This window comes from Canis lupus, chromosome 27, assembly GCF_003254725.2.
Source record: "Canis lupus dingo isolate Sandy chromosome 27, ASM325472v2, whole genome shotgun sequence".
NCBI classification, from domain to species: Eukaryota; Metazoa; Chordata; class Mammalia; order Carnivora; family Canidae; genus Canis; species Canis lupus.
The window spans coordinates 1610434-1633494 of record NC_064269.1 but is presented as its reverse complement, the minus strand read 5'-3'; the positions used below and the strand labels follow the sequence as shown (position 1 = coordinate 1633494).

The following is a 23061-nucleotide window of genomic DNA, read 5'->3' as shown; positions in this document are numbered from 1 at the left end:
AAGAGGCCATACTCTCCCTTGTACTTATTATACCTGGGTACCTAGGTGGCTCAGTGGTTGACCGTCTGCCTTCGGCCCAGGGGGGTCCTGGGATCGAGTCCCTGCACGGAGCCTGCTTCTCCCTCTGCCTGTGTCTCTGCCTCTCTCTCTCTCTCTCTCTGTGTCTCTCATGAATAAATAAATAAAATCTTAAAAAAAAATCATACTTGAGGTGTTATATTTCAAAACTAGATAAAAAGTCCTAAATACGGGACGCCTGGGTGGCTCAGCGGTTGACTGCCTGCCTTCGGCCCAGGGCGTGATCCTGGAGTCCCGGGATCGAGTCCCACGTTGGGTTCTGGGCATGGAGCCTGCTTCTCCCTCTGCCTGTGTCTCTGTCTCTGTCTCTCTCTCTCTCTGTGTCTCTCATGAATAAACAAAATCTTTAAAAAAAAAAAAAAAAAAAAACACAAAATCCTAAATACAAGCAACTTATATTTGATGAGAAGCCTGAACTTTATAAAAATGGTCATTTAAGGAATGGCTGAAATAACTTGGGATATTTTCCCCAGTAAGAGAAGCCTCTCTTAACTGGACATAACTGTCATCAAATACTTGAAGGGCTACCATGTTGACAAGGAATTAGGTTTATTTATTGCAGCTGCAAATAGCAGAACTAAAGAGCTTCAGCACAATGTAAAGAATGTTCTAAAAGTAGAACTCCAATAATGAAATAGGGTATCTGTGAAGTGGGGACGTCTTCCTTACAGCATTAGGAAGTGGTAAAGCCCACCTGCCAGGAATTCCAAATAGGATAGATTTTCACATTTCATGAATATACCTGATCTCAAAAGAAGCCTCCTGCAGGAAGGCAACATTCAAAAACCAGATGCTTAAAAATTGTTTTCTTTGGCAGTGTTTCTAAATAGATGGATGACCTTTTTTTTTTTTTAAGTTTATTTATTTTTGTTAGTATTCTCTACACCCAAAGTGAAGCTTGAACTCACGACCCCAAGATCAAGACTCACATGGTCCACCAACTGAGCCAGCCAGGTGCCTGACGGAAAACTTTTTCACAAACTCTAAGATCATAGTACCATTTTCAGAAAAACCAACAACAAAAGAAATTAATGCTCTTTTTCCTTTTAAATGAATGCTGCATTTGTTTTCCTGAAAGAAGCAACATCTGCACCTTAACTTTAGTACCTTTATCAAGGGATAAGGGACAATTATATGCCAGTCTGCCAACTAGTCTCAAGAAGAGAGCTGTCTTTGTTATACATCTACATGGCAATGTTATTCGCTCCACCTAAAACTTCCTTGCAAGGAGAAGGCTCCTCCTTATCAGACGTGTATGAGGCTGCTGTAACACTGACTCCCTCCTCCTGCAGCCTAGGAAAAACTCAGTCTTGACATGTACAAAACAATAACTTGTGAGAACTTCAGAGCAGCTGTGTTCAGGCAGAGCCAGGGACTTTACTTGAGGCACAGTACTAGCTTAAGAGTTGGTTGAAAAAAAAAAAAAACGATTTTCATTTTGAGCTGGAAGTGGGGAGAGGAAAGAGAAAGGAGATATAGGAGCAGCATCATTAACATTTAAAAGCCGTGGTAAACAAAAATGCTTAAAAATTACAACACTGAAACTATCACAGGATGTAACCTTTGATCTAAACATTTAAAGATGAGCGGTGTTAACACTAATGAGATCAACAACAACAAAATCTTACATCTAATAGTGCCCAAGTTAAGGGCATCACAAATTCGAGGATGGAAGAATTAAACAAGGGACTTTGCTCTTTCACTGGATATTTTTTGTTCTGCTGCCAAGTAAGCGAACTGTGAAAATGTCTGCATGTCCAACAGCACTGCTCTGAATGTGAAATACTGGAACCCAATTCAGTAATTAATGCGAAAGGGTCAGTAATTAATTGGTCTCAACGTGTTGTAGGGGCAACTTTCTAGCCAGGAGAAAAAAACTTCAAATGGTTGCTGAAAACCAAAGATTAATAGAAAGCAGTATACTCTGGTTTCTCTTCATGTAACAGTTTTACCGGCATTTCAGACCTTATTTTGCTTCTCAAAAGTAAAAAAAAGGATGTAAAAGACAAATCTATGCTGTAGCAAAGAAGTTGTTAATTAATTGGCTGTATTAGTTCAATTCATTATTAAATAAAACACAACCATCAAACAAAGGGCAAAGGCTTGTCCCTTTGCTGTAGAGAATTAAGAACTGGTAAGACTACTTAGAATAGCTGCCAAACTTTTCTTTAGCTTTTCTTACAGACATGCTACATTTCGCAATAGTCTCCACTTACCTTACACATCCTCCATGTTTAAGTACAAATTGTGTTTGATTTCCCCAACCCTTGCCCTAAGATATTATGACATATCTTTAGCTTCTGAGTTTAGACACAAAGGAAGAAACTGAAAATTTTTCACTTTCCTGAAATACGTCCATCTTATTTACACCATTCAAAAAATATATAACATAAGCTAACTATACTTGCAACCGTCCTTTTAACAACTCCAAAAATGAGTGGATAAGACACGCATTTAACAAAAACAAACTTCAGTGTAGTATTATTTTCTGTGCTTAGAACGCCTGTAAAGACCAATGTCTTTACGAGAACTACTTACACTACTACGAAGTTTTCAAAGCATAGGAATCAAGTGAGCTTGCCCAGAAAACTGCACACACACACACACACACAAACACACACACACACCCCACAAACCTACACTTACTATGACACAACCTTCGGAGACACTGAAACACCCTCTATAAAGTGGAAAACAGACTTAAAGTTAGGAAAGTAGCAACGCGGCAATCTGGGTAGGAGGTGCCCTGGGTAGTAAACACCCCAGTCAGAGAACATAACAAGCAACTGGGAGCAACATACGACTCCCAATGGGGCTCCTACTTGGATTGCCCAAGTCCCAAGCCCCTGTCCCTGAGTTTAGGGAGAGAGGAGTGGAGGAAGAGGAAGAGAGAGCGAGAACGGCAGTGAGGGCAGAAGCGATGAAGGTGGTCTAGTTTTCTCCTCCCCTACCGCTATCCCGCTATTCTTGCAGCCTGGCCACCAGACCAGGTGCCATATACACCGAAAACCCCAAATCAGTATCCTCGGCTGCTTCTGCTCCGGGGCTAAAGACCTGTCTGTATCAGCTGTCTCCCTTCCGAACATCTCCTTTACCCGCCCGAGCTCCCCTATACTCTTCCCAAAGGGATGCCTTTTGGCCCGGAAGCCCACCTCTGCTAAGTCTTCCTAAACTCACACGCTGAATCTCCTCCAAACCCGTACTTTCTCTCTGAAATCATGTCCCTTATTCTTTTTCATAATTCGGCCGAAATGCCATGACTCTCGTTTCCAGTGATGTACCCCTATCTTTCCGGCCGAACCCAACGCCCCGCTTTGGCCTCCGGTTCCCTAACCTCCTGCCTATTGCCCCTGGCTCTTCCAATGCCAAGCCCCTAACCCCACTCTTCGATAAGCCTGGGTCTTCAACCAACTTAGGACCCCTCCCCTTCCTCCCATTGCGCCCCATCCCGGGATCCTCCCATTAGGCTCCGCTGGACTTCCATTCCCTCAGGATTCAACTCCCCTCTCCTTGCCACGCCCTGTGCCCCCCGGGGCTACTTACCCCAAGTTCTCCCCACACTTCAGGCCTCTGGCCCCGCCTTCCCCCCCAGAGGAAGGAGGCGGTAGGAGGGAGACAAGAGGGGCGGCACTCCGCGAGGTAAAGGCGACCTCTCATTAGCCTCCGTCGCCGCCAATCGTAGCTTCCTCCGCTCCCATTGGTCGGCGTGAGTCCATGCCCCACCCACTTCCTCAGACAGGGCCCGGCCGCCGCCTCAGCGCCCCCGTCCAACACAGACTGGGAGGGGAGACCCCGGCCTGGGACGCCGCGAGTGGCCGGAGTTGAAAGCGAGACTCCGCCAGATCGCGGACTAGCGAATGTTAAGAGAACTCACCCGCCGGTAGCTCCGTCGCCTCCCGCCCGCCCGCGTCCGTTCCCACAATCTGTCTCCAGCTCCTTCTTTCCCCCCTCAGCGGAGCAGATACTTTCTTCTCGTCCGGCCAGGGGCGCTCACCTCTCGCGAGATGTTGCGGGGGGGGGGGGGGGGAGGAAGGGCGAGATCCGCAGGCCCTAAGTTGGAAAGGGGCCGAAGGGCGGGGCTCGCGGTGGGCGGGGCGGGCGGGCGCGCGGGTTACACGTGCCCGGGCGCAGACCGCAGGCTGAGCGGGGCGGGGAAGGGCTCAGGTGCCTGGAGCGGTGGAGCCCGAAAGGTGAGCGGCGCGAGGGCCACGGCCGGCTCGGTCGCCGCGGCTCGGGCTCCGTGATCCCGGGGTCACGGGTTCAAGCCCCGCCTTGGTGTGGAGGCTACCCGAAACAAAAAGCTCGCAGAAGTCAGGACACTCGAAAGTAAAGATTCTGGAGAAACGTATTATTTCGAAGGAGCAAACTTTTCTCCCACCCTCCCCCGCCTCCCCTAAAGGAGATCACTTTAAAAACAAGAGAAGTGGGGGGATCCCTGGGTGGCGCAGCGGTTTGGCGCCTGCCTTTGGCCCAGGGCGCGATCCTGGAGACTCAGGATCGAGTCCCACATCGGGCTCCCGGTGCATGGAGCCTGCTTCTCCCGCTGCTTATGTCTCTGCCCTCTCTCTCTCTCTCTCTCTCTCTCTCTCTCTCTCTCTCTCTCTGTCATAAATAAAAATTAAAAAAATAAAAACAAGAGACGTGAGCACTGGGTGTTCTGCTACGTGTTGGCAAATCGAACTCCAATAAAAAAAAATATATACAGGGCAGGCCAGGTGGCCCAGCGGTTTAACGCCCGAGCCCAGGGCACGACCCCGGGGACCCGGAATCGAGTCCCGCGTCGGGCTCCCTGCATGGGGCCTGCTTCTCCCTCTGCCTGTGTCTCTGCCTCTCTCTCTGTCTCTCATGAATAAATAAATAAAATCTTTAAAAAAATATACATATACACAAAAAAATAAAAATAAAAAGAGAAGGTAACACTTCAAAGAAGCTGTTAAAAAAATTGGGGAACCCCCCCTCCTAGGCCAAAACATAAAGGGATTCAAGTTTCCAAACAGATCCAAGTAATTGGATCTTCTTTGCACTTAGAGTAGTAGCAGTGGCCCTAATTCCACTGTGCGACTGCATGAGGGTTGCGGTGAGGATGGTAGGGGTTCAACTGCAAGAACTGGAGTCAGCTGCGCAGGTTGTTTCTACTATCCTCCAGAGTCCTCACTTCCTTAATTGGAAACTAGTTTGAAATACTCTTAGCCCTACAACTGGAGTGAACGCATTGGGAAAAGTTAGCCACCTACATAGCAGTCTCAATCCTGTTATTTATTTATTTGAAGATTTTATTTATTTATGAGAGACACAGAGAGGGGCAGAAAGACACAGGCAGAGGGAGAAGCAGGTTCTGTGCAGGGAGCCCGATGTGGGACTCGATCTGGGTCTCCAGGATCAGGCCCTGGGGTGAAGGCAGCACTAAACCGCTGAGCCACCAGGGCTGCCCTCAATCCTGTTATTTAATTGGCCTGTGACTTTGGGTGAGATACTTCTCTGAGTCTCTTTACCGTGGGGCTGGGAAGCCCATTTTACTCAAAGCCTTGTAATGATCAAATGACTGACCATCAAAGAACACTATACTTATTACTCAGCAAGTATTTCAACAAATACTCAACAAGACATACAATGTGCAAGGCACTGTTCCAGGCATGGGGAGAAGAGCACACCTACCAGGGCACTGCTTGGGTAGAACTTATTTTTTAGTGGGAAGAGGGAGGCAGTGATTAAGTCAACAAACACAAATATTTCATGGTGAGTGCTTCAGGGTAATGAGACAAAAAGTGGGGATGTAAAAATTAATTAATTAATTAAAATAAATTTTAAACAAAAGTGAGGATGTGGGGAAGCAACTTTACTCCTGGTGAGAAGGCCTCTTTGGAGAAGGAATGTGTTTGACCCAGGAGTTGAACTATGAGGAGGAGACAGCCTCGGGAAGATTTTGGGGAGAAACATCAAATGCAAAGATTGTATTAAAATTTGTTCTTGGGATTCCCCGGGGGGGGGGGGGGGGGCGGGGGGGGCCAGCAAGTGAGCTTCTGCCTTCAGCTCAGGGTGTGACCCTGGTGTCCCTGGATCAAGTCCTGCATCGGGCTTTCCGCATGGAGCCCGCTTCTCCCTCTGCCTGTGTCTCTGCCTCTCTGTGTACCTCTCGTGAATAAATAAATAAAATCTAAAATAAATAAATAAATAAAATAAAAATAAAAATAAATAAAATATAAAACAAAAATCAGGGAGTAGGGGGAGTAGCTGGCTCAATCAGAAAAGCATACAACTCTTGATCAGGGTCATGACTGAGTGCCAGTTCCATGCTGGGTGTAGAGATTACTTTAAATAAATAAACTTTTTTAAAAAGGTTTAAAAAAAAATCAGGGGCACCTGGCTAGCTCAATCAGTGGAGTGTGTGACTCTTTTTGTTTTTAATTATTTATTTATTTATTCATGAAAGAGAGAGGCAGAGACACAGGCAGAGAGAGAAGCAGGCTCCCTGCGGGGAGCCTGCTGGGGGACTTGATCCTGGGACCCCGGTGTCACGCTCTGAGCTGAAGGCAGACGCTCAACCCCTGAGCCACCCAAGTGCCTTGAGTGTGTGACTCTTGATATCAGGGTTTGGGTTTGAGCCCCACATTAGGTCATAGAGATGTCCTAAAATTAAAATCTTTTTTAAAAAGTCAGGGAGTAAAACATTCTACAAATTGTGCTAGGACAATCGGCTACTACTCTGTATAGACAAAATAAGTATAATAGCTAACATTTATAGATCTTATGGTGTTCCAGGAACCATCTTAAGTGTTTTACATTCATTTCCCCTCAATATTATATTTCCAACCCATATCACTCCCCTGAAATGAGGACTCCAATTATCTACTTCAGAAATCCTCTTGGGAAAATAAAAAAAAAATCCACTTGGATATTTTTTTTTTTTTTTTTTTTTTTTTTTTTTTTTTTTTTTTTTTTAAAGATTTTATTTATTTATTCATGATAGTCACAGAGAGAGAGAGAGAGGCAGAGACACAGGCAGAGGGAGAAGCGGGCTCCATGCACCGGGAGCCCGACGTGGGATTCGATCCCGGGTCTCCAGGATCGCGCCCTGGGCCAAAGGCAGGCGCCAAACCGCTGCGCCACCCAGGGATCCCTCCACTTGGATATTTAATGGTATTTCAAACTTACCATTTCTGAAACAAATTCTGCTTTTCTCTCCCACATGTCCCTTTCCTAGTCTTCTCTTACTAAAATTTCTCCATTGTTCCAGTTGTATCTTTTTGAGGCATAATTCATACATCACAAATTCACCTTTTTAAAAATTTACAATGCAGTTATTTTTAGCATACTCACAAAGTTATGCAACTATCACCAATACCTAATTCTGGAATACTTTCATCATCTCAGAAAGAAAGCACATACTAGTAGTCGCTCCCCATTTGCCCCTCATCAGCTCCTGGTGCAACCATTAGTCTACTTTCCGTCTCTATGGATTTGCCTGTTTACAGACATTTTAGTGTATATGGAATAATATATCTGACCTTTGTAGTATCTGAAAAAATGTCTGGCTTCTTTCATTTAATCATTTTCAAGATTCATTCATGTTAGCAGGCATCAGTACTTTATTCCTTTTTTTTTTTAAGATTACATTCATTTATTCATAAGAAACACAAAGAGAGAGGCAGAGACACAGGCAGAGGGAGAAGCAGGCTTCATGCAGAGACCCCGATGCGGGACTCGATCCCAGGGCCCCAGGATTACACCCGAGGCCGAAGGCAGGCAGTCAACTGCTGAGCCACCCAGGCATCCCTATTCTTTTTTTTTTTTTTAGACTTTATTTATTTATTATAAAGACGCAGAGAGAGAGAGAGAGAGAGAGAGAGAGACGCAGAGACACAGGCAGAAGGAGAGGCAGGCTCCACACAGGAAGCCAATGTGGGACTCGATCCCAGGACCCCGGGGTCATGCCCCAAGCTAAAGGCAGACGCTCAACCACTGAGCCACCCAGCCACCCAATAAAATAGAAACTCATCATCATATTTTATTCATTTCATGGCAGAATAATATTCCATTGAATGGATATACCAATTTTGTTTAGCCATTCATCAGTTGATGGAACATTTGGGCTGTCCCCACTTTTTGGCTATTATAAATAATTGTTTTGCTTTGAACATTATATATGCATTTTTATGTGGACATTATTTTCAATTCTCATGATATACACCAAGGAATGGAATTGCTGAGTCAAATTGTAAGTTTTTACTTAACTTTCTTTTTTAAATATTTATTTATTTATTTATTTATTTATTTATTTATTTCACAGAAAGAGAGAGAGTGAGTGCACAAGCATGAGCAGGAGGAAGGACAGAGGGAGAAGTAGACTCCTCGCTGAGCAGGGAGCCCATCTCGGGGCTCTATCCCAGGACGCTGGGATCATGACCTGAGCTGAAGGCAGATACCTAACTGACTGAGCCACCCTGGTGCCCCTAATGTGCACTATAGAAGAATTTATATCCTCCTATTATTGGATGGAATGTTCTATAGATATCTGTGGAGAATAGTTGACTTATAGTGTTGTTCAAATCTTCTCTATCCTTGTTAATCTTCTGTTACTCCATCAATTATTGAAAGTAGGGTATTTCAAGGGCACCTGGGTGGCTCAGTTGGTTAAGTGTCTGACTTCCACTTGGGTGGTGATCTCAGCGTCTGGGATGGAAGCCCTTGTCGGGGCTCACTGCCTTGCTGCCTCTCTCTTTCATGAATAAATAAAATCTTTTTAAAAACTAAAAAAAATAAATGAGGTCAGTTGGCTGGTTCAGTTGGAAAACATGCAATTCTTGATCTCAGGGTCATGAGTTCAAGCCTCACATTGCACTTAGAGGCTACTTAATAAATAAACTTAAAAACACTTTTTTTAGGGCGGCCCCCGTGCCGCAGCGGTTAGCGCCACCTACAGCCTGGGGTGTGATTCTGGAGACCCGGGATCGAGTCCCACATCCGGCTCCCTGAATGGAGCCTGCTTCTCCCTCTGCCTGTGTCTCTGCCTCTCTGTCTCTCTCTGTGTGTCTCTATGAATAAATAAATAAATAAAATCTTAATAAAAATAAAAATAAATTTTTAAAAATAAAGGATAAATTGGGGATCCCTGGGTGGCTCAGTAGTTTAGCGCCTGCCTTTGGCCCAGGGCATGATCCTGGAGTCCCAGGATCGAGTTCCACATCAGGCTCCTTGCATGGAGCCTGCTTCTCCCTCTGCCTGTGTCTCTACCTGTCTCTCTTTCTCTGTGTCTCCCATGAATAAATAAATAAAATATAATAAATAAATGATAAATTAAGACAGTCTCAGATGAACAAAAATGGCAAGAATTCATCACTAGCAAACCTTCCCTACAAAAAATACTAACAAGGGTTATTCAGATTGAAATGAAAGGACAACAGATAGTAACTAATCCATATGAAAAAATGAGTGTCAGTAAAGGTAACTGCATAGATAAATAAAAAGACAGTATCAATGTAATTCTTATTTGTAACTGTGTTTTTCTCTTATAGTGTTTATAAGACAATTGTATAAAAACAATAATTATAGGGAAGCCTGGGTGACTAAGCAGTTGGGCACCTGCCTTTGGCCCAGGGCATGATCCTGGAGGCCTGGGATTGAGTCCCACATCGGGCTCCCTGAATGGAGCCTGCTTCTCTCTCTACCTATGTCTCTGCCTCTGTGTGTGTGTGTCTCTTATGAATAAGTAAAATCTTAAGAAAACAAACAAACCAATAATTATAAATCTATGTTGATGAGCATACAATGTTAAGAGATATAATTTATATGATAACAGCACAAAGGAGGAAGGAAATAAAGCTGTATAATAGCAAAGTCTTTGTATGTCACTGAAATTAAGTTGGCATTAATGCAAACAAGATCGCCATAAATTAACGTGTTAATTATAGTTCCTAGGGCAACCATTAGAAGAAAAACTCAAAAAAATCCAAAAAGCAGGAGTACCTGGGTTGCTCAGTCAGTGAGTGTCCTACTCTTGGTTTCAGCTCAGGTCATGATCTCAGGGTTCTGAGATCAAGCTGCACGTCAGACTCTGTGCTGGGTGCAGAGCCTGCTTGAGATTCTCTCTCTCTCCCTTTCTCTGTCCTTCCCCCAACTCTCTGTCTCGCTCTAAAAAAAAAAGGAAAAAAAAGAGTCATTAGAACAGTGCCTGCCTTCTTGTCATATAACTTACTATACAAAGTGAGTATCTTTTCTATGCCTTGGTAAATTGTTAGTCTCCTTTCTAAATCTGTATCATCTTTCAACATTTTACCCCTTGCACTTTCTATGCCATGATATCTGAGAGTTCCTATAATGTGAATTTTTTTTGCCAGCATCACTTCCTGTGGTACATCTTCATCTTTTTTGTCACTTTCTTCATTTATGGCAATAACTTCACTTTTGCTGATTTCCTTTGGTTGCTTATCCAGAGTCTCTAGAATGGCACCAGTGTCAATAATCCCTAGATCAGCTGTCTTTTCTAAATTCCACTTATACTGAATTTGAATTTCACTTCCTGCATTATCATTTTTTCTTCTATGTCACTTTTTTTTGGCCAGTTAACCTCCGTTGATTATCTATTTTTGTAGATGGCTATCACTGAAAGACAAGGAAGCAACACAACTACACACTCTGCTGTCCATGTGTAAACTGAGTAACAGATGAACAATGGCCATTCACTGACAGACTTTGAAAGAAGTGGCATGATTGGTACTAACTGATCATGATGCACACATTAATGAAGTGATCTGTGTACTGATGAGCTAGCAATAAAGTTTGTACTTCATGCAAGTACTCATAGTTCATATAGCATGGTAACTGAAGTTTGAACCATATTGTTCAAAAGAAATACTGTACTGTCTTTCTTTTTTCCTTATCCATTTGAGAGAGAAAGAGTAAACAGAACAGGGGGAGGGGCAAAGGCAGAGGGAGAAGCAGGCTCCACCCAAAGAGCCCAATGTGGGACTCGATCCCGGGACTCCAGGATCATGCCCCAAGCCTAAGGCACTCAACTGCTGAGCCACCCATGCATCCCTGCCTCCTTTATTTTTGAAGGATAAATTTGCTGAATATAGAATTTTACATTGATAGTCTTTTTCTTCGAGTACTTTGAATATGTCACCCATTATCTCTGGCCTCCATGGTTACTGATATGCAATCATTATCAATGATCCCCTATATGTAGCAAATTACTTTTCTCCTGCTGCTCTCTTTTCTTTCTTTTTTTTTTTTTTAAGATTTTATTTATTCATTCATGAGAGAGAGACACACACACAGAGAGAGAGAGAGAGAGAGAGAAAGAGAGGGTCAGAGACACAGGCAGAGGGAGAAGCAGGCTCCATGCAGGGAGCCTGATGTGGGACTCTATCCTGGGACTCCAGGATCACGCCCTGGGCGGAAGGCGGCGCTAAACCATTGAGCCACCCGGGCTGCCCTTCTTTCTTTTTTTAAATATTTTTATTTATTTCTGTGAGAGAGAGAAAGTAAGAGAGCATGAGCAAGGGGGGAAGACAGAGTAGGAGGGAGAAGCAGACTCCCCACTGAGCAGGGAGCCTGAAGCATGACTCCATCTCAGGACACTGGGATCATCACCTGAGCTGAAGGAAGATGCTTACCTGACTGAGCCACTCAGGTACCCTCTCCTGCTGCTTTCAAGATTCACTCTTTGTTTTTGTCTTTTGACAGTGTGGTTATGATGTGTGCAGGTATGAGTCTTCTTGAATTTTTCCAACATGGAGTTTGTTGAACTTGGATGTGTAGATTGATGTTTTTCATCAAATTTGAGAAGCTCGGGATCCCTGGGTGGTACAGCGGTTTGGCGCCTGCCTTTGGCCCAGGGCGCGGTCCTGGAGACCCGGGATCGAATCCCACATCAGGCTCCCGGTGCATGGAGCCTGCTTCTCCCTCTGCCTGTGTCTCTGCCCCCCTCTCTCTCTCTGTGACTATCATAAATAAATAAAAAAATTAAAAAAAATTTTTTTGAGAAGCTCTTGGCTATTAGTTTGTCCAATATTCTTTCTGTATTTTTTTATCCTCTACTCTCCTACCATGTACATTTGATGGGGTATTATAGGTCTCTGAAACTCTGTTCATTTTTCATTCTTTTTTCTTGTTCCTTGGACTAGATAATTTCAATTGATCTGCATTTTTTAAAATTTTTATTTATTTATGATAGTCACACAGAGAGAGAGGCAGAGACACAGGCAGAGGGAGAAGCAGGCTCCACGCACCAGGAGCCCGACGTGGGATTCTATCCCGGTCTCCAGGATCGCGCTCTGCGCCAAAGGCAGGCGCTAAACCGCTGCGCCACCCAGGGATCCCGATCTGCATTTTTTTAAAAAAGATTTTATTTATTTATTCATGAGAGACACAGACAGAGGCAGAGAAACAGGCAGAGGGAGAAACAGGCTCCATGCAAGGAGCTCGATGCAGGAGTCGATACCTGAACCCCAGGATCAGGCCCTGGGCCAAAGGCAGACGCTCAACCACTGAGCCACTCAGGCGTCCCTGATCTGCCTTTACTCTCTGTATTTCTGTCTTTTGTCTGCTCAAATCTACTGTTGAGTCCCTCTAGTGAATTTTTCATTTAATTATTGTACTTTTCAACACCAGAATTTGGTTCTTTTAAAAATAATTTCTGTATTTTTATTGATATTCTCTATTTGGTCAGTCATTGTCTTTCATTTAGTTCTTCAAACCAGTTTCTTTTAGTTCTTTGAATATATATGTATATATTTTTTTATTTTTAAAACTTCTATTTATTTATTAAGTAATCTCTATTCTCAACGTGGGATTTGAACTCATGACCCTAAGGTCAAGAATCGCATGCTCAGGTCACCTGGGTGGCTCAGTCAATTAAGTGTCTGTCTACCTTTGGCTCAAGTCATGGTCCCAGGGTCCTGGGATCAGGCCCCATATCAGGCTCTGGGGTCAGCAGAGAATCTGCTTTTCTCTCTCCCCACTGCTTGTGTTCCCTCTCTTGCTATCTCATTCTCTCTCTTTCAGAAATAAATAAATAAATAAATATATTTTAAAAAATAAATAAATAAAAGGATTGTATGCTCTACTGACTGAATGAGCCAGGCGCCCCTGAATATATTTTCAATAGTTGATCAAAAGTCTTTGCTTAGGAAGTCCATGGCCTTTCTTAGGGACAGTCTACTGACTACTTTTTTTCTTGTGTATAATCCATATTTTCTTGTTTCCTGAATATCACATAAATTTTTAATTGAAACTGGACATTTAAAGTAATTTCATGTGACAACAATGAAATTCAGATTCTCCTCCCTCTCCAAGGTCTGTTTTCATGCTATTTGTTGTTAGTTGTGGTTGCTTGTGTAGTGGCTTTTCTGAAATAATTCTGTAGATTCTATTTTCTTTGTTTTGTGTGTCCACTGAAGTATCTGCTCAGTTAGCCTAGGAGTCAGCTAATTATCAAATGGAAATTTCCTTAAATGGCTGGAAGCAATAAATCCTTGCCAAGGGATTCTGGATGCATATTGGGGCATGCCTTCAACACTTAGCCAGGCAGTTTACAACTTGGCCTTAGGCTTCACTTCCTGCTTGTGCAGAGCCTCAGTCAATGGTGAGAGTTTAAGGGCTTCTCTCTCCTTTCTTTCTTTCTTTCTTTCTTTCTTTCTTTCTTTCTTTCTTTCTTTCTTTCTTTCTTTCTTTCTTTCTTTCTTTTCTTTCTTCTTTCTTTCTTCTTTCTTCTTTCTTCTTTTTTCTTTCTTCTTTCTTTCTCTTTCTTTTTTTCTTTCTTTCTCTTTCTTTTTCTTCTTTCTTTCTTTCTTCTTTCTTTTTAAGATTTTATCCATTTATTCATGAGAGACATGGGGGGCGGGGGAGGGGGCAGAGACACAGGCAGAGGGAGAAGCAGGCTCCATGCAGGGAGCCCAACATGGGACTCGATCCCGGGAATCCGGGATCAGGCCCTGGGCCGAACGCAGTGCCAAACCGCTGAGCTCCCTGGGCTGGCCTTGTTTTGTTATTTTAAGATTTTATTTTTAAGCAATCTCTACACCCACCATGGGCTTTGAACCCATAACCTAGAGATCAAGGGTAACATGTTCCACTGACTGAGCCAGCCAGGCACCCCATTCTCAGGTCTTTTCTGGTCCCGCCCCTTATGGACATCACAGTCCCCAGATTTACATTAACATTTTTTGATTACTGCTAAAATAGAATATAGCATCTTTCATATGGTAAGAACCAACAAGGAAACTTTCCTTTAATTCCGTTTTTACAAAAATAAAAAAATAAAAATAAAAATAAATTCCCTTTTTACACTTTATGGTAAGTAGCAGGGAGGAAAATGCATTTATAGATCATTTCTAGGCAAAATTGTGAGGCTAACCACCAACCTATTTCTAGCCATGTGCCGTCTCTTTATTTTACTAGAAATGGAAAGCATGGCCTCTTGAAAAGAAAAAAAAGTCACCATTCTGCATTATGCATTCATATATTGCATTTCTGTATTTTTTGTTTGTATTGTAAAAAATTCACATAATAAACAATGTTGTAATGTAAAAAATTAAAAATTAACATTTTGGTTAGCCTTGTTTTTTACCCTGTTATCTACCATCCAGGCAGCTGCAATGTTGAAAAATTGCATCTCATTGTTTTGAACAAATGCCCCCCCAGGAAAAAATCTGTTTGTATGAGACAAGTTCTGGGTCAGGTCAAATAAAGATAACCTTGTGTAGTATCCTCCAAGGAAATATCAGATAGGTCAAATAATGACAACTCTCTGAAAATGGGGCTTTGAAGGAGTCCAACCGCATTTTACCTGCTCCGGTAGTTACCAGGCTACTGGTTTTCATTACAGGCTTTTTGTTTTCAGGGTTACCGGGGACAGTAATATGGGAATAGAGTAAAGTAAAATGCCACTTAATTCATTGTTCTTACTGAGATTCTTTCTTTCTTTCTTTCTTTCTTTCTTCTTTCTTTCTTTCTTTCTTTCTTTCTTTCTTCTCTTTCTTTCTTTATTTCTTTCTTTCTTTCTTTCTTTCTTTCTTTCTTTCTCTTTCTTTCCTTTCTTTCTTTCTTTCTTTCTTTCTTTCTTCTTTCTTTCTTTCTTTCTTTCTTTCTTCTTTCTTTCTTCTTTCTTCTTTCTCCTCCATATATTCGAGAGAGAGAGACAGACAGACAGAAGGAACAAGCAGGGGAGAGGTAGAGGGAGAGATTCTTTCGAGCAGACTCCCCACTGAGCGAGAAGCCCCCTGGGGGGCTTAATCCCACAGCCCATGAGATCATGCATGACCTGAGCTGAAACCAAGAGTTGGATGCTCAATCAGCTGAGCCACCCAGGTGCCCCTCAGATATTTTTTTTGCATCAACATTTACTCCCTTAGGGCACCTGGGTGGCTCAGTAGTTGAGCATCGGCCTTTGGCTCAGATTGTGGTCCCGGGGTCCTGGGATCGAGTCCTGCAGCAGGCTCCCAGCGGGGAGCCTTCTTCTCCCTCTGCCTATATCTCTGCTTCACTCTGTGTCTCTCATGAATAAATAAATGAATTTTTTTTAAATAAATGAAATTTTAAAAAAAAGAAATCTTTAAAAATAATAATTAAAAATTTACTTCCTTCATTGTTGCAAATCTTTGGTTAATTAAAAAAAAAAAAAAAAAAGAATGTTGATCCTGATCATTTTGCCAGTGTTCTCATTGTTTTAAAAGAAGAATAGATTTGGAGAGAGGAGATTTTTACTTTTCCATGTTTGCTGATGTCACTCCTTCTAGTTGTTTCTCAGCCAAATCCTTTAGAGATATCCTTGATGGCTGTCTTTCTCAAACATCCTGCATCAGCAAATACTGTAGAGATAGCAAATCCTCTACCTTCAAAATATACTCAGGATCATACCACTTATCACTACCTTCATTGTTACCACCCTGAGCTAAGCTACCTCTCTCTCCTCATTCATTATTTTCCAACAACACCACCTCCCCACGTTTCCTCAGACTGCCAAATATCATCCTGTTTCAAAACCTTTGCAATTTCCTCCCAGCTATACACAGAGCTTCTTCCCTTAATTCCTTCAAATTATTGTTCAAATTATACTTCTTCAGACATGCTCCCCTGACCACGCTATATCTCGTACCCCATTGGTCCATCCCCATCTCGCTTCATTTTTTCCTAAAACTTACGTCTGACTTATTATATTTACTTATTTACTTATATTATCTGTTTCCTCCCCTTAGGCAGGGACTCTGTCCACTGTGTTCATTGTTGTATCTTCAGCACCCAAACTGTCTGGATTATCTTGGCACTCAATAAATTCTGGGTGAACGTATTGCCAAATATCTTCCATTTGTTCCTTCAGATTCACTCTTTCCCTTCTTCCCAGTGTCCAGTATGAACACCATCAGTGAACTTCTTTGCCCTCTGGCTTCACCGGTGTGTAGAACCCCAATAGGAGTTTGGAGGGAGGAAGCAGTGAACTCAGGGTGCTTATTCCCCAGGCTACCCCCTGCCAAATTGCCTTGGGTTTACCCTGTCCCTGGATCTAAGATCATTCTCTCTCTCCAAGGTGACCCTCTGTACATGGAGTCTGTCTTTTCAACAACCACTGGCTACCCTCCTCCTCCCTTTTGGCCTCAGTGCTGTGACAGTTTCTTTGCTGTTACTACCCTGAGGATATCATACTATTCCTTGTGGTTTCCTTGTGCCCAACCATACTTTTGTAAATAAACCCATCTCGTATCATTCTAACTTAAGAGTGACATCTGTTTCCTTTGGGTCCCTGCCTGATGTAGATGAATAACCCTAAAAATAACTCTATGAATTAGACATATTAGCATTCCTGTTTTACGGATGAGAATTCTGAGGCCCAGAGGATTAAGATACTTGCCCAAGATTATGTAGCTAGTTAGTAACAAAGCCAGAATTTACTTTAGAAATATTTGTGGGAGAATATTTTTTAAAATTTTTATTTATTTATTCATGAGAGACACAGAGAGAGAGGCAGAGACGACACACAGGCAGAGGGAGAAAGAAGCCTCTGCTTCTGATGTGGGACTTGATCTCAGGGCCCTGGGATCATGACCTGAGCCAAAGGCAGACAGACGCTCAACCACTGAGCCACCCTGGTGCCCTGCAGGAGAATATTTTTATGACAACAGGATAGGGAAGTATTCCTGAGCAAAACTAAAAAAGCATACCCATGAAAAAAAAAGGTTGAAAAGACTGAAATTCTCTATATCAAAAGATATCATTAACATAGGGAAGAGACAAGTCACAAACTAGAAGATCTCTGCAGACCACATAAAGGATTAATATATGGAACATAAGGAACTCCCAGAAATCAATAAGAAAAGCACAAACAACATAGAAAATGGGCTAGGCAAAGGATATTATGGGGAATTTATGGAGGAAGAAACTCACATGAATAATAAGCATAGGAAAAGATGCTCAATCTCTTTGGCAATTTGGAAAATGAAGATTAAAATAATGCAATTCCATTTCACACCATTTGGCAAATGAAAACTAGTAAGTGCAATGAGTGTTGGCAAGGCTATAGCTGGTAGAAATGCTTGGAATAACTACTTTGGAGAGCAATTTGACAATACCTCATGAGGCTGAAGATACATATCCTCCATTACCTAGTAATTTCAGTTGGAGAAATCTTTCTTAGGAAAATATTTACATTTGTGCACAATGAGATGTGCATGATGTTCATTGTAACACTGTTGGAAACTTCCTCAGCGCAAAAATGGACTACAAAGAAAAAAAAAAGGACTACCATACAACAGTTAAAATGAATGATGTTTACATTCATCAACATGGTTAAGTGTCAAAAACATAATATTGAGTGAAAAAGCAAGTTGGAAAAGAATACATACAATATAGTGCTATTTATAACCATAAAATATGCTAGGCAATAGTATGTATAATTTTTAGTACATATAATTTATGGATATCTATATATGTTATAAAATATAAAGACACAATGATACATAGCAACTTTTCAGTAATACAGTTATGTCTGTAAGAAAGAGGGGAAGGACTAGAGGGTAAAGCTGTGTCTGTATCTGACATAGTTTATTATTATCATTTACTTTGTATCAGTTTACATTCTTATTGAAGTTCTTTTTTTTTTTTTTTTTTTTTAAGATCTTATTTATTTGAGAGACAGAGAGAGAGAGAGCACAAGCAAGAGAAGGGGCAGAGGGAGAGGGAGAAGTAGTTTCCCCACCAAGCAGGAAGCCAGACAGGGGGCTCAATCCCAGGACGCTGAGATCATGACCTGAGCCAAAGGGGGTGCTTAATTGACTGAGCCACCCAGGCACCCCTTATTGAAGTTGTTCTTACAGCTCTATTGAGGTATAATTGACATAAAATAAACTACACATATTTAAAGTGTACACTTTTTAAAATTATTTTTTTTCTAAAGATCTTATTTATTTATTCGAGAAAGAGAGAGAGAGCATGAGTGGGGAAGATGTGGAGGTACAGAGAGAGAGGGAGAAGCAGTCTCCCCACTGAGCAGGGAGCCTGACATAGGCCTCAATCTCAGGGTCATGAAACAAGCCAAAAGCAGACGTGTACCTGACTAAGCCACCTAGGTACCCCAAAAGTGTACAATTTGATAGTCTTTTTTAAAAAATAAATTTAATTTAATTTAATTTAATTTTTAAAAAAGATTTTATTTATTTATTCATGAGAGACACACACAGAGAGATATACACAGGCAGAGGGAGAAGCAGGGTCCATGCAGGGAGCCCAATGCGGGACCCAATCCCAGGACCCCAGAATCAAGCCCTGAGCCGAAAGCAGGAGCTCAACCGCTGAGCCACTTGGGGTAACCCCCCCTTTTTTTTCCAAGTAAGCTCTGTGCCCAATGTGGTGCTTGAACTCAGGACCCTGAGAACAGGAGTCACATGCTCTACTGACTGCCAGCCAGGCACCCCATACAATTTGATAGATTTTTTTTTTTTTTTTACAATTTGATAGATTTTTAACGTATGTATATACCCATGAAACCATTACCATATAATCAAGATAATAAACATATACATCACCCCCAGAAGTTTCTTCCTGTATCTCTGTAATCTATCCTTCTTACCCATCCCCTTCCCCTACCTGTCCCCAGGCAACCATTGATATTTCTATTACTATGGATTATTCTTCATTTCCTAGAGTTTTATATAAATGAAGTGATACATTAAGAACTCCTTTTTTTTATTCTGGCTTCTTTCTTTCTTTTTTTTTTTTTTTTTTTTTATGATAGTCACACAGAGAGAGAGAGAGAGGCAGAGACACAGGCAGAGGGAGAAGCAGGCTCCATGCACCGGGAGCCCGACGTGGGATTCGATCCCGGGTCTCCAGGATCGCGCCCCGGGCCAAAGGCAGGCGCCAAACCGCTGCGCCACCCAGGGATCCCTATTCTGGCTTCTTTCATTCAGCATAATTATTTTGAGATTCATCCATACTGGTACATGTATCAATAGTTCATTCCTTTTTTTTTTTTTTTTAATCTAAGTAAACTCTATGCATAATGTGGGGCTGGTGATGTAGGAAGTAATATTGGGGTTCAGAGCCAATGCACATGAAAGAATTCTTGAGACATCTTTGGTGCAAAAATGAAGTTTTTTGGTTTTGCTTTTTATTTTTTTTTTTTAAGATTTTATTTGTTTATGAGAGAGAGAGAGCGAGAGAGCGAGCGCACAGACAGGGGGAGGAACTGAGGGAGATGGAGAAGCAGACTCCCAGCTGAGCAGGGAGCCCCAAGTGGGGCTTGATCTCAGGATCATGACCTGAGCCAAAAGCAGATGCTTAACTGAGCCACCCAGGCACCCCAAAAACTCCTTTTCCAGAGACAGGACCCATGGGCAAAAAGACCTGCACTGAGGTCATAAGCAATGGGGGATTATATACTTTCAAGTTGGGCCAGGGTTAGGGATATCTTAAGCCTCCGAGGTATTTTGGAAACAAAGTTTCAAGGACCTTGAGGGGCTAGCTATTGTTAGGAAAATGTCATTTATTACTGGCAGGAAAGACTCAGTTATGAGAACATTCAGATGTGTACCAGTGGGTCATTGGAGGATGATTGCTAACATATATCTTGGGGGTTAGAAATAAAGGAAGTTTCCAAAGGAATTTTTACATGTTAAAGTAATTTACAGGATCCTGCAGGTTGGGGTAAGGCTGCCTTTTCCCTCAGGAAAGTATTAAGTATGATGCACTTGAGTTCCTAGAACAATGTCACTCTGCCTGTTTCAAGGATTTGTCAATGGACTATATGTAGTAAAAAAATTTAATTTTTTCTCTTGCCTTTGTTTCCCACATCCCTGGGACTCCTGACCCCAAAACCAAGAGTCATACACTTCACTGAGTCAGCCAAGAGCCCTGTAGTTTATTCCTTTTCATTGCTGAGTGGTATTCCATTGTTCGGATATACCACCGTGTGTATAAGTCTTTCTATGAACATATGCTTTCATTTTCTTTGGAAAATACCTTTGAGTATGATTTCTTAATCATATATTAAATGTGTGTACGTATTTTTATTAAGTAATTTCTATGCCCTACGTGGGGCTCTAACTCACAACCCTGAGATCAAGAGTCGCATGCTCTACTGACTGAGCCAGCCAGGCACCCCTAAATGTGTATTTATTTCCTTAAGAATCTGCCAAACAGGGCAGCTTGGGTGGCTCAGCGGTTTGGCGCCGCCTGCAGCCCTGGGCGTGATCCTGGAGACCCGGAATCGAGTCCCACGCCGGGCTCCCTGCATGGAGCCTGCTGCTCCCTCTGCCTGTTTCTCTGCCTCTCTCTGTCTCTCTGTGTGTCTCTCATGAATAAATAAACAAAATCTTAAAAAGAAAGAAAGAAAGAAGAAAGAAAGAGAAAGAAAGAAAGAAAAGAAAGAAAGAAGAAAGAAAGAAAGAAAGAAAGAAAGAAAGAAAGAAAGAAAGAAGAAAGAAGAAAGAAAGAGAAAGAAGAAAGAAGAAAGAAAGAAAGAAAGAAAGAAAGAAAGAAAGAAAGAAGAAAGAAAGAAAGAAAGGGAAAGAAAGAAACTGCCAAACTGTTTTCCAGGACTATATCCTTTTGCATTCCTACTAGGAATCTATCAGAGTTCAACTGGCTCTGATAGGTATGTGTTGACATCTCATTGTGATTTTTAATTTGGTCCAACATTATTCTGGGTACGTCTGTGAGAGTGTTTCTGGATGAGATTAATATTTGAATCAGTTGACTGAGCAACGCAGACTGCCCTCCCCCACGTAGGCAGGGCCTCCAATCCGTTGCAGGCCTGGGTGGAACAGAGCTTGAGGTATGGAGAATTTGCTCTCTGTCCACCTGTTTTCCGGCTGGGACATCTAATCTTCTTCTGCAGTTAGGCTGGAATTCACACCATCATTCCTGGTTCTTAGGCCTTCAGATTTAGACTGGGACTTACACCATTCATTCTCTTTGTTCTCTGGCCTTTGGACTCTGTGTCTGAGTCTGTCGGCTATCCTGGATCTCCATTTCTGGCACTTCACAGCCTCCATAATTGTATGGGCCAGATAATAATAAACCTATTTATTTGTTATAATTAAATTAATTTATAATAATATATCTTATGATAAATCTCTTAAAAATTTTTTTTAAACTTGGGATGCCTGGGTGGCTCAGTGGTTGAGTGTAACATTAGTTTCAGGTGTACAATTTAGTGATTCAACACCTCCATATTAGACCCAGTGCTCATCATGTCAAGGGCCCTCCATAATCTCTATCACTTATTCGGTCCATCCTCTCACCCACCTCCCCTCTGCTAACCATCAGTTTGTTCTTTATAGTTAAGAGTCTGTTTGCTGATTTTCCTCTCTCTTTTATTCCCCTATGATCGTTTGTTTTTGCTCCTTAAATTCCACATATAAGTGAAATCCTATGGTATCAGTCTTTCTCTGACTTATTTCATTTAGCATTATACTCTTTAGCTCCATCCATGTTACAAATGGCGAGATTTCACTCTTTTTTATGGCTGAGTAAAATAAATCTCTTATAATAAGTCTCTTTACAGATATATTGCTATTAAGAGTAGTTCAAGAGGAACAGAATGTTAAGGATGAATTTTCTGGAGGCACTGGCCTGGCTTAGTTGGTGATGTGACTCTTGATCTCAGGGTTATGAGTTTAAGCCCCATGTTGGGTGTAGAGATTACTTAAAAATTAAAAAAATTAAAAAAATAAAAAGGATGAGTTTCTTGATTTGGTTTTGGGATTTCTGAAGTTGACTCTCTAATCTGATTAAATTTAAAGATGTTAATAACTATTTCCCGTTATAAGTGAACACTAATAGTCTATAATGTGAACTGGTAAGGGCACCTAGGTGGCTCAGTTCATTGAGTGTCTGCCTTGGCTCAAGTTAAGGATCTCAGGATCCTGGGATGGAGCCCCTCCTCGAGCCCTGTGTCTGGCTCCCAGCTCCGTAAAGAGTCTGTTTCTCCCTCTCCCTCTGCCCCCTGCTCGTGTTCACGTGCGCGCGCTCTCTCTCTCTCTCTCAAATAAATAAATAAAATCTATTAAATAGATAAATAATGTGAACTGGTAATAAACATAAACAAAATTCTGCATTAGATACTCCTCATCAGGGATCCCTGGGTGGCGCAGCGGTTTTGGCGCCTGCCTTTGGCCCAGGGCGCGATCCTGGAGACCCAGGATCGAATCCCACGTCGGGCTCCCGGTGCATGGAGCCTGCTTCTCCCTCTGCCTGTGTCTCTGCCTCTCTCTCTCTCTGTATGACTATCATAAATAAATAAAAAATATATTTAAAAAAAAAAAAAAAAAAAAAAAAAAAGATACTCCTCATCAGCTACTTAGAAGGAGCATGAAGCTGGTTGACTCTGTATATGATACTTTCAAACATTTTTTTTAAACTAACAAATACAGGGATGTCTGGGTGGATTGGTAGTTGAGCGTGTGCCTTTGGCCCAGGTCGTGATCCTGGGGTCCTGAGATCACATCAGGCTCCCCACAGGGTGCCTACTTCTCCCTCTGCCTGTGTCTC

The 23061-nt window shown here is 42.1% G+C and overlaps 1 protein-coding gene across 7 annotated transcripts in view; it reads right to left on the bottom strand.

Annotated features, from left to right (window-relative positions):
- The window catches only part of LOC112667176 (cyclic AMP-dependent transcription factor ATF-7), a 96656-nt gene extending 92565 nt beyond the window's left edge, over positions 1–4091 (bottom strand). For 2 of the 7 annotated variants that reach the window (XM_049102915.1, XM_035707081.2), the window contains exon 1: positions 3953–4091. The gene's annotated coding sequence lies outside the window, so the exon portion shown is untranslated. Of the gene's footprint in view, positions 1–33; positions 107–2294; positions 3580–3621 lie in introns of those variants that run through there. The other 5 variants (XM_035707082.2, XM_035707084.2, XM_035707083.2 and 2 more) reach the window with 5 other exon arrangements.
- Between the last annotated feature and the right edge of the window lie 18970 nt (positions 4092–23061).